General features: G+C 39.8%; 2 protein-coding genes across 9 annotated transcripts in view; both read left to right on the forward strand.

The window, feature by feature from the left end:
* znf469 (zinc finger protein 469) overlaps positions 1-12,003 on the forward strand; it is a 376,839-nt gene that overhangs the window by 323,515 nt on the left and 41,321 nt on the right. The gene's annotated exons all lie outside the window — the stretch shown is intronic.
* LOC143721168 (troponin I, fast skeletal muscle-like) overlaps positions 1-12,003 on the forward strand; it is a 492,195-nt gene that overhangs the window by 263,654 nt on the left and 216,538 nt on the right. The gene's annotated exons all lie outside the window — the stretch shown is intronic.

The following is a 12,003-nucleotide window of genomic DNA, read 5'->3' on the forward strand; positions in this document are numbered from 1 at the left end:
ATTTCCATCTAACCATTCTTTTTGTTTTTGCTCTTCTGATGGTTTTCAGCTTTCTCTTTCTGCAAATTGTGTAGTTGTACGTGTATAGCGATATGACCCAGCCAAAATACTATCAAAACTCTCCCACGCATCCTCCATTCTTTGTGAAAGATGGATAAAAAAGCGCACAGGAAACAAAAACCTCGAAAAAATCATAAACGACCCTGCCAAATCACAGAGATGCCGATTTGCACAATACTAATATTATCACAGGACCTCGGTGTTCGGCGAAATATGGTAGGTCATTTGTGGGGGAATTTTTACTTTACAAATTACAGACATGGCCGATTCGCACGGGATTAAGATCACAGACAACCTCCGCAATTATAAAAAATGACTAGAGGTCACCAGGTAATACTTATCCCGTGAAAATAGGGCTTTTGGCATTCTTTTTTGCTAACAACTTTATAGTTTGAAGCTACTTTTTAACATCTATCTCTCTTTTTCTCTCTTAGCTGTTGTTGTCTTCTGTCTTGTGATGCTGCCTTAAAGGGATAGTTCACCCAAAAATGAAAATTCTGTCAGTATTTACTCACCCTCATGTTCCAACCCCGTAAGACCTTCGTTCATCTTCGGAACACGAATTAAGATATTTTTGATGAAATCTGAGAGCTGGATCACTCCTCCATAGGCTTCTAAGGGATTGACACTTGTTCCCCGAAAAGTTATTAAAGACATAGTTAAAATAGTCCAAGTGACTACAGTGGCTCAATCTTAAGTTTATCAAACGATGAGAATACTTTTAAAAAACTAAAAATAACGACTTTATTTAAACTATTAATTTCCTTCTCTGTGGGCCTCGAGTCATTTCACTAGTTTAACAGCGTAAGCTTCTGTTGTTGTACGTCACACGCATCACACACATGACCAGCGTCGGCCAATAGTGAGCCTACGTGTGACGTAGATCTACGCAATCACACTACGTTAACTGACTCGGGGCCCACAGAGAAGGAAATTAATAGTTGAAATAAAGTCATATTTTTGTTTGTTTTCCATATTCCATATGTGTGAAAAAAAATGAACATAAATATTTAAGGAATATTGTCTGCTGATATTCCTTGGCAATACAATTAAACGTTTTAAAATCCCACATAAGATTTTGAGAAAAGATATCCCAGGGCAATATGATTAAAGATGGCAAAATGACTTGTTTAAAATGACCATCATCTGTACACTTTGCTAATAGCTTTGTGGAAGGGCCTTTTAGGACACCATTGCTCACATTCTTTGGAAATATCCCTATTACGTACGTATAAAATAGTTGTTTTTTTCTAATCTCATTTTATTCTCATGTTTCACCTTATATTGCTGGGCTTATGCATTTGTGCTTAACTTAATAACATGCTAAAATCAGACTCTAATTAAAATAAACTTTCAGTCTTTTGTGCCCTTCATCTGAGAAGTTCTATTTATCTGAAATATGCTTTCACAAAAATGAAAACTGTCATAATTTACTTACACTCATGTCATCACAAACCTGAATGACTTCTGTGGAACACACACACACACACACACAAAAACATTTAAGAAAATATACCTCCATGTTGACAATGACAAATGATGACAATTTTCATTTCTGGATGAAGAGGCTTTTTAAATCAGCGACAGAAGAGGTTTCATTTAGATGGTGATATAGAAGCAAGCTGCCTATGTAGACAATAAAAAAGAAGGCAGGTCACTAGGTTTTGGAACAGGGTATTGCATGTATCCACACTTGAATCCATTATAGTACATCTGTCCTGTTCAGTGACTTGAATCTGGCCTTGTCTGTGCCACCAGGTCAGTTCTTAGATGTGTGGAGAACCCACTGTGGCACTGTTTTAACCTGTAAATGCTGCATGGAGCCCAGCTGCTATAGTCAGGCCCTGATGTCACATTCCCCATGGGTGCGCCCAGTTGCTGCAGTGTTTGTGCCTCAAACATGCTTGTTTGCTGTGTCAGACTAGTAAGCATAACCGTTTCAAACGGCTTATTCAGGAGTGATCCGTGGGAAATGGGAGACTTTTTTCTATGCACAGATCAATATGGTTATTCAAAGGACTGTAAAGTGCTTGGAAAAGGCAGTTATCGAGTGAGAAACATCACATTTTTTTTAGCTAAATTAGATACAATTTTGATAGCTAGTTAGCTTCCTGTCTGTGATCCAGAAGCCCGCGTCACGTTCTTGACCTTGAGCATTTGAAAAAGCAAATATGTCTGATTTCACAGTACTAGTAGTGCTATGTCATCAGTTTCTATTTGCGTATCTTGTTCAAAGTTTGCACAAGAATTTTAAAACGTTTGTGTATATTGTCTGTCAAAAGCAAATGGAGTATATCTAGTTTAGATAAACATGTTGGTTTATCTGATGTGCACTATGTATGTGGTCTTCTTGATGTTACCGGTGCTGAAATGTATCAGACAGCATGGTTGTGACCGAGAAACTGCACTTTTTTTTTACTTACTACCATCTCCTCAGCATCAATGCCACACACACACACACACACACACACACACACACACACACACACACACACACACACACACAGGCATCATTAAAGATAGCATATGGCTCTTAACGGCTTAGTTAGCTGGTGAAAGAGGTCAGGCGTATCTATGCTGAGCACTTCCGGCTGGTCGTCTTTGTTTATGAGGCTGTGTAAACACTGGCACACACCAAACGAGAAAAATGTGCACCACATAGCCATTTTGGCAAATCCTGTACACACCCTCGAGCAGCTCTCATTCATAAACATTCAGACAGTCCGTTAGGAAGCAAGGGGTTGTGTGTAGACAAAATCTTTGAAAATGTCCCTTGATGCATAGCGAATCACCACTTTGATTCTCTTCCCACAAGGAATCAAAGGCGAGTAAAAGGCATTATACAATGTCTCACGTCTAAAAATTACAGTAGCTGTATTATAGAATACTTAGAATTAGATTTTCACATTTTTGGAAAAAAACAGTGATATTTGCCTGTAAAGAAAACACAGCCACATGCGTTGGCCTATGCAGTTTCTAAGGTGGTCTGAGTGGTTGCTAGGGTATTCCGAATGCTATTTTGGTGCTTTACTTACCTGCTCAAGTCAAAACAAGCCCATCCCCAAGTCTTTGATATTTCTGTAGATTTTTCTCAGATCAATCCTTGAATGCAAGTTTTTTTTTTTTTTTTTTTTTTGCTATTACATTCTTTGCCGATTGAAATGGTAAGTCTGATTGCTTAAAAAAGTAATTCCAGACTCCTTGACAAGCCACTGATTTGATGTGCAGGACAGGTTACACACCGAATTTTGACACAGAGTTGTTCAAATGTCATACGAGACATTCAGAAGCAAGTTAATGAGATGTCCTTGAGCACAAATGTAGATTCAGATTGTTTGAGGAATTGCCAATTTCAGATATACCAGAGTAAATATTGCAGAAATAAACAACATGTTATTGTCACCTTGTGTGTAAGTAGGTGTTTCCTGGCCAGAATACACTGCAATGTGGACTGCCCACTTAAAGTTAATTGTCAAAGATCTGAATACACAAGACTCACTCACATGAGAGCAGACTTTCAGAGGCTTTCTGAGATACAAGTATGCAAGGAGGTATATTCTAACAGTCACACACAATTCAATCATTCATAAATGCAGATTCTTGGCTGAAGTGAATCATGCGTCTATGACTTGGGTGATAGATTTGGAGCGTCAGTGTAGCATGCTTCATACATCAGCGCCAGTGATTTTGCGGGAAAGAATCAATCTCGGACTTCCCTCTCCTTTCAACTCTGTTTCTGCACCTCCATCTCAGTGCTGTTTCATCTGTCCATCACTACTTTTATTCATGCATCCCTGTCCTGTGTGTGTCCTACCTGAGTGCCTGAGAGTTGCTGTACACCAATCCTGCTCCAACACACCTGCCTGGAATTTTCCAGTAATTCTTAAGACTTTGATTAACTGGTTAAATTGTTTGATTCGGGTTGTTGATTACCTTGCCTCCAGCAGCTTCATTTGCTTGTTTTCAATTGCATGGCAAGAAGTTTCTTTTTTACTATATTCTTTCTTAGGTATGTCAGTTACTTATATATTGACATATACATATCGATATTTAAATCAAAATTAATGTCTTGGGATTTGTAAGCCACCAAGGACCCACTTGAGGTTGTAGAAAACAGTTACTGGTCAACAGAATTTGCCGCCCAATGGATGGAACAGATACAGGATCTGGAATGTGTTAAGGACATTAATGACATGAAGATGCGACTGGAGATACTCCAGCTGTGTGCAAGCTGAAAGAAATAGGCATGGAAATAAAACGAGTTTACATAGCTGTTTTTATGACATTGCAGGTGTAGAAAAGGAGGAACAGGTGGTGGGAGCAAGAGAAAAAAGAAGAGAGGGACAAAGTGAACAGGTCTGATGGGTAGAATACCAGGGGAGGGAGAGGTGAAATTGTAAAAGGGAAGGTTAACAGCAGAGGGAGGGAGTGGTGGCCACACGTGTCACTTTCTCTTTTACCTCAGGCTAATGTGCACTCCTAGATGCTTTTATGACAAGTACTAACAGGTTCTTCTTTGGAAAAGCCCTCATATTAAAGTCCCATATGTGGAGTGTCCTGAGTTAGACTGACCAGGTCATGAGGTCAAGGAGTGCGATTCTTCACTCTTCTACTTCTTGCTCACAATGAAATCAAAATGGACAATTCTTATTTTTTTATGGAATAAAGCAGTGGCTATTATAAATGATTTAGCTGTGCACATCATTTTTTTTCTCTCTTCTCTGATGACGTGTTCGCCAGTTAGACAATAATCCCTTTCTTTTATACTGTCACTCACATGAGATCGCAGCAATTAGCCAATGATGATCCAACAATCCAATCAATTCCCAATGAATAAAATCAAATGCCGCCGTACATTTTTGTCTTGTTCAAAATCCGTTTAACTTGGATGCACATCACAATAGGGAAGATAGAAGTTTCTGATGGCTTTTTTCTGTTTACGTTCCTCTGTTTACTTTCATTCATGTGGCAGTTTCTGCTTTCCAAGGCGACTTATTAAGGATAGTCATTATGGAATACAATATAACCAATAACATTGTACAAAAGCCACAGAAAAACATTACATTCTCTGCTCTGCCGCAAGTGGAGATATGGTGGGCATCTTTCTATACGGTCAGTTTGCTTTTAGGTCAACTATTGCCATGGCAAAGAACTTTGCAAATGAAGTTTGCCTACTTGTGTAGAGTATCTTTCTGGCCTCAACATTCATTCAAACTTTCAAAGTTAAAACTTTAGGCTTCCCATTCTTTTTAGGCTGTACATTCTTGTACATCCCATACCAAAACTCTATCTGTGATCTGTATTGAAAATCTTTAACATTTAGCATCTAGCATCATCTTGGCTCTATTAAGGTCAAGACCTTTTAATGTCCAATCTCCATACAATCCCTAGAAGTCTGATTTCCTATCAAATGTGTGGCTCTAAATAACCAAGGATATGAGGGGAAAAGCCTTTGTTATTTGAACCATCTGTGTCTTCTCAACACAGATGGCTCAGGATAAAAGAACAGGATTCTTCCGGACACACATGGGCATCAAAACTTCCCTGTCATGTGATGTTGGTATGAAAACTTAATAGCTATCTAGAGGCTTCTGCCACAGAATAAACACTTTAATTTGTGAACCCTCAACATCTGATCAGGCATCAATCAACACTTTGGTCTTTTGGCAGCCCAAAGTGATGAGTTGATGATTGCGGTTGTCCCACAATCTTGTGCATGTGGGTGTCCATGTGAGTGGAGTGTGTTTGCCTTTAGCTGTTCTCTGAGACGGGACATTAAGATTAGTCCCAAAGACACATTACTAAGATGACCATTTATGGTAACTTATTTTGAATTTGGTGTCTTTGCGGGGCCCTAGGAAGGGAAGATGTTTACCTGCTATAATTAAATCATTTATTTTAATTAAACATATATTTGTTGGCCTTTGAATTTTTCCAGGATTCATAGAGGTATTATGCAATTTAGGCTAGTTTATAGTTACAGCTATATTTGTCAATTCATATCAAAGGGAAAAAATGGTATACTAGAAGTCCTCAAACTTCTTTAAGGTAGCATATGTTATGTGTGAAACAGAGCTCCAAGAATGCTAACTACATAAGTGCTTTAAAACAGCCCGAGAGGTGAAACTCCTTAGACATAGTTCCCTCGACAATGGAATTGTTTTTTTCAGAAACGGCTCTATATGTCGTGCCTCTAAAAGGAATGCTTAAGCATGCTTAAAAGGTTTCGTGTTGTGACAGCTGCCGTGATGCTCCTGAGCAGGGGTGGGTTTTTCGGTACTATCTAACACGCACACAGTATACCATTACACACGCCGAGTATGTTAGAAAGTCAAGGCACCTTTGTTTATATAGTGCTGTATACAAAACAGATTGTTTCAAAAAAGCTTTACAGTGATAAATGGAAAATGATGTATTTCGGCTGAAGTCAGTTCAGTTTCAGATTCAGTTTCATCTATAAAGCAGTTCTGCAAAAATTGATATCATCATCCAGCTCAGTTCAATTCTCATACAACAGCATTGGTTAGCATTAAAATATTCATCCAGTTAATTTTGCTTGAAGATCGGATTCATTACACGGAGAGATCTCCCGTTATCTGTCTCCTCTGCCCTCCATTACTTTGAATCCACACAAATCCACTTCAATACTCAGTCTCTGTGACTGACTAAAAGATGGTGGTGACAGAAAAAAAGATCCTTTTTGGTTTCTCTATTGCTGTTTGCTATGACAAAGCCAGTTCCTTCAGAATATGCTTCAGGAACCCAGTGGCCATTAGAATTATCGCTTACTGCAGGGATGGGCAACTCCGGTCCTCGAGGGCCACTGTCCTGCAGAGTTTAGCTCCAACCCTGACAAAAAATATTTTTTAGTAATCCTGAAAACATTGATTAGCTTGTTCAGGTGTGTTTAATTAGGGTTGGAGCTAAACTCTGCAGGACAGTGGCCCTCGAGGACCTGAGTTGCCCATCCCTGGCTTACTGATTGTTCTCTTGATCGACTGCCAATGCAGTCTGGGTGTATCAGACGTCTGCTTAGTCTTAAAGCTGTCATTTAAGTGGCCACCTAGTTTATTATTTGCACTCAACTGTAATGATTATCTCCCAAAATGTGGGGGGTGGGGGGTCGTTATAATGGCTGCTACGCCCCTGACTCTATCCTCCCTCTGATTATTAAATAGCATGCTGGCAGTCGTCTATTTTATCCTGCCCCTATCATTATAAGAGATATTCACCGGTACTGCTGAGGCGGAGTTTTCCACTCTCTCCCGGGGAGCGGGGAGCTCTGTGTGTTGTACTCAGCAAAATATTGCGGCTCATTCCCAAATAATTGCAGTGGTAAAAAAAAAAAAATTGACAACATGTGCTTTCAATTATTTGCATTGAGTTGAGTTTCGACCCCTACTTTTCGTGCAGAAGTTGATTGTGATTGGCAGGTTATCGTTGGCGGTTGTGAATCATAGGGCAGCTCAGTCGGCTCTAGCCTGATCCAATAAGGACTGCTACAGTAGCTGCAGTCTGTGTCCCAATAAAGTGTCACGGGTCAGGGCGAAAGAGCCCTGTAAAAGGCAAAGGAGCGTGTTTCCCCTGTTGCAGCACCTGGGACAGGAGTTTTGTGAGATGATGGCATGTGTGTGTGAATGCAGAAGTCATCACTTTCTGTTCTTAGTGTGGTGAATGGCAATATGAGCAGGCCTAAGCTCGCACAAACACAAAGTATAATGTTCTATAGTGTTCAATTGTACTGGTCCTGTATGTAATAGGTAATTTGAGGCCAAAGTAGAGTAGAAATTTATCATTATTATTATTACAAATGTAAAGCCATCCGTAGGGGTTGGTTGCGATATACCAGTAGGCACGATTAACCGGTAGAAATTTGACTATTGCCTCTACCGTGGTTACGCTCATTGGACATTATCATTTGCATGCATTTAAGCATTGCCGTTTAAAAACAAATGATTTTAAACCGTTGAAATGCAATAAGTAGCACAAGAGAACTCATTTTGCTATATGCGTGTACTGTCTGAGAGCATGCTTCTGCTCATAGAGCGCATGAGTACTGAACCCAGTTCTTTTTTGCGGCTTGCTAGGACTTGCTTTTTCCCTCTTTTGCACCTTGCTTTTAAATCGCTAATTTGAAATGCATTAGTTTTCAATTAATTCCTATGAAAGTTGAGATTTCTAAGGAATGAACTGAAAACGCTCCGTGCCAGTGGACACGCACCATTTCAAATCAGTGCCAATCCGGGGGCGGCAATTGCTTGAATGGTGGATTCATTATCATTTTTAAAGCAGCACTATGTAGTTTTTGCTCTCAGGGTCCCCCTACAGTTGGGAAACAGTATTGTCTTCTACTACTGTCGTAAAATCTGTTATGGTTACACCAGGGGATACCTATGGGGGATACACGTGCATTTGTTAACAAGCCGATACCTTTTTGAGTTCTCGTAAGTTCTCACGTGTTGGGCAGACTGCCAGAGTTGCGTGTGGAATGTCTTCATCCCAGGTACATTGGCATATATTTCAGCATGTCATATGAATATAATTTCATGGGTTTTATTTTTTTTCAAACGCCAAAAGATCGCGTAGCTCACGTTTACAAGCCAGCGTCATTATAGTAGCCTATTGGCTACTGTTTTACATAATGGATATGCTAATTCAATTCAATGTTTGTGTGGTAGGTAATAGCCATATATCGTCAATATTATAATATGAAGCTACCATAGATGAATCTGCAAATTTGAAAAATCGTTTTGCATTATAATAAAATAAAAATAAATAAACAAACATGACTATCATGAAGATAAATGGAGGAGCAGATAGATTCCGTAACATGGCCAGGCAGACAACAAATAGAGATAGTATGCAAGCAATATATTTACTAGTCCAACAGCATGACGGGGCCAGGTCAGCATCGGTCGGGCACCCCTCCTCCTCCTCCTCCTTTAGCTCACGCCAGCGAGTGAACGCTGGACCAATATTGATTCTCATCCAGCCTTTTATCTTTTATTTTGTCACTCTCCCTTTTTCTTTTTTTAGTCTCCTCTGACAAAGCCTTTGCCTTCTTCCTTTTAGTTGTTGCTTCGGCCATGACAACAACATACAGACGGCTACAGACGGCAACAATCAAACGCTAGGCATAGTTGGGCTCTCAAGTCAGAATTTGAGGAAGTGGGGGGGGGGGGGGGGGGGGTGGGGGAAGTGAGGCATGCCGTAAAGCAGTCGAATTTTGTAGTTACTACCCGAAACCCGAAGTTACAGTGCCAGTAAAAGCGATACAGACACTGTCAGGCTATGGTAGACGTGTCATTCAACCTATTGTCAACCTAAGTCGATGTACCATCTCAAGGGTCTTGGAAATATATTATAAAGGTTGAAAATCTACATAGTGCTGCTTTAATGAAAAACACAACAACTAGAAAAACAAAACAAATTTTTTGCAGGTTCCCATATTAGCATTGGATTTAAATCCAATATATTGCCAAATAGGCACCATTACATTTCGCTTTGATATAAATGAATGATAAATGAAACCTGACTCCTACTACTGATCTGTGCTGTGACTCACGCTGCATTGAGCAGACACGTTCAGTTGTAGTGTCTGTTCTCTAACTCAAAACGACAGTGGGGGGTGGTGCCATAGTGGGCGAGTGATGTAACCGGTGTTGCAGCTGAACAACGGTAACACTGACTATTGCAGATGATATAAAAACCTTATTTAAAGCAAAAATAACTATATTGTGAAATTATCATTATCATGAAATAAGAATTAGTGGCATATTGCCCACCCCTACCAATAGAGTAGAAATTTGGTGGGTTAGCAAGTAATCACCTAGCAGCCACCCAAAAAACAATAGCAATGCCCTGGCAACTGGCCAAAACATTATGCATATTCTGACCACCAGATTATTTTCTCTCTCGTTCGTGCTATGAGTGACGAAGGGATACAGATCACTCGACAGATGCAAGCAGGGGTCTTGGCAGCTGGTTTGCTCAGAGCGGAGTATGAGGGTATCTGGGGGTAAGCATTACATCAGATTTAAAGCGACTGAATAAGGAGAGAGAGGGAGGAAAACAGGAATGTGTGGAAAATATGGAAAGAAAGTGGATAAGAGACAGAGGCAGAAAGAAAGAAAAAGGGAAACGTGAGAACCACCACAGAGGCCCTGATCGCAAAGGCAGAAACAGACAGAGTGAATGAGAAAAAGAAAGAAAGTTTTTTTTTACGTAAATTAATCTCCATTCAGTCTAAATATAGCCAGCCTGCTCTGTGCCAGCTGCCCACTGGCATGCCTATTAAAGTCTGGTCTCTCTGATCACGCGTCTGTATGGTGTCTGTGTGCCAGTGTAGGGGAGAAGCCAACTAAACATTTTTCAGTAGCATGACAGTGGCTCAGCTGTTTTCAAAAAAGTCTACCTATTCTAGTAGCATTGCTACTTTCTCCAACAAGCAATTTTTGCTATATTTTTCCACATATTTACAGCATGCAATAATCAAACAAGTTCCTATCTTTATAATATACAAATAATATTAAGATAATTTTTCGGGTAGTGTAGTCAAAGCTTGATAGATTGTAACCAATATCATTATTAGTCACCATTACACCATTACTTTTGACCTGATCTTTTGTGAGTCTTTATACTCTTGTAAAAGCACCGAGTGCTTAGAAACATGCAATAACAGACACAGTTTTATTAGACCCGATGGCATAGCCATTTTTCTCTCTATCTCCCTCAACCTCCCATTTCTTACATCCCTAAGTAGCTATGAATCTTAGGCCACTCGGCTTTCCCTCTGTCTGTTTAATTTACTACAAGCCATGTGTCTCTTTTCTTTCTCCTCCCCTGTTTACTCTTTCTTTCACTCCCCAACAACAATTTTCACAGCCTTTAAGATACTGAAGAACACCTTTGGAATACATGTCACATTGTTTCTACCCTCTAGCCAAGCATTTTAAGCATTGAATTGTCTCATAGACCTTTGTGAAAATCTGAGGTCACACATCCAAAAGCTCAGGACCCTGAACAGGCATAAACATGGCCGACCCCCAGGGCTAGTATCTGGAGGAAGATAAAGACAGGTAGAAAGAAAAACAGAGACAGAGGAAGAAAAATAGCAGACAACTAGATAATGATCTGGATGACATTTTGACCGTAAAGTGAGATGAAGTGCTACCTTGATTGTAGCTTATTGAAGCACAATAATAGACTTCAGACTTAAAATCAACTAGTCAGTGGGTTGCCTAAATGATTAGTTGACTAATTAGCTGTAAGGTCATTGTGAATTTCTGTTGAATAGCGAACTTTGCATAATTTTTTTCCACAATATGACGTATTTGCAATGAAACAGGCTAGAACAGTGGCTACATGATAAGCCGGCAAAGTCTTATCAACAGAAAAGAAAAATAGAGAAATAGCAAATTATTACATTTTGATTAAAGATCACAAAGATTTATTACACTTGAATTACTAATAAACTAGCAGCTGCCAAGCAGCAACCATCAGCATCTACAAAGTTTAATGGTCCGAATTGTCCCTTCGCTAAGCCACGCCCCAAAACCGCCGCTGGCCAATCGTGTCTTAGCAACCGTAACTAGGCGCGGGAGGTCTGGCAAGCTTTCGAGCGAGTGAAACATGCCGAAGCGTTGTACGTATGGACTGTTCAAATCTGATACCCGCTATCCTAAATGTTTGGATGGGGGAGTGGAATTTTTTTCCTTCCCGAAAATCTAAAAGCCAAGGGGAGAAATGATGTGCGTGGATCCAGCAGTGTGGGAGACCCCATTCACAACTAAATGTCCACAGGATTAACAAAAACACGTATTGCTTGGAAGTTGGAAATAATGACGGTTCTTTGTTCATAATGCATATATTTTAACGTAAAATAAGACTATTAAAGACTAGACAGAGGCTCACTGAAATACTTTAAAATATTTTAGCATTTTG

This window comes from Siphateles boraxobius, unplaced genomic scaffold (genome assembly GCF_051911475.1).
Source record: "Siphateles boraxobius isolate OS27281-9 unplaced genomic scaffold, OSU_SipBor_1 65, whole genome shotgun sequence".
Classification (NCBI taxonomy): Eukaryota; Metazoa; Chordata; class Actinopteri; order Cypriniformes; family Leuciscidae; genus Siphateles; species Siphateles boraxobius.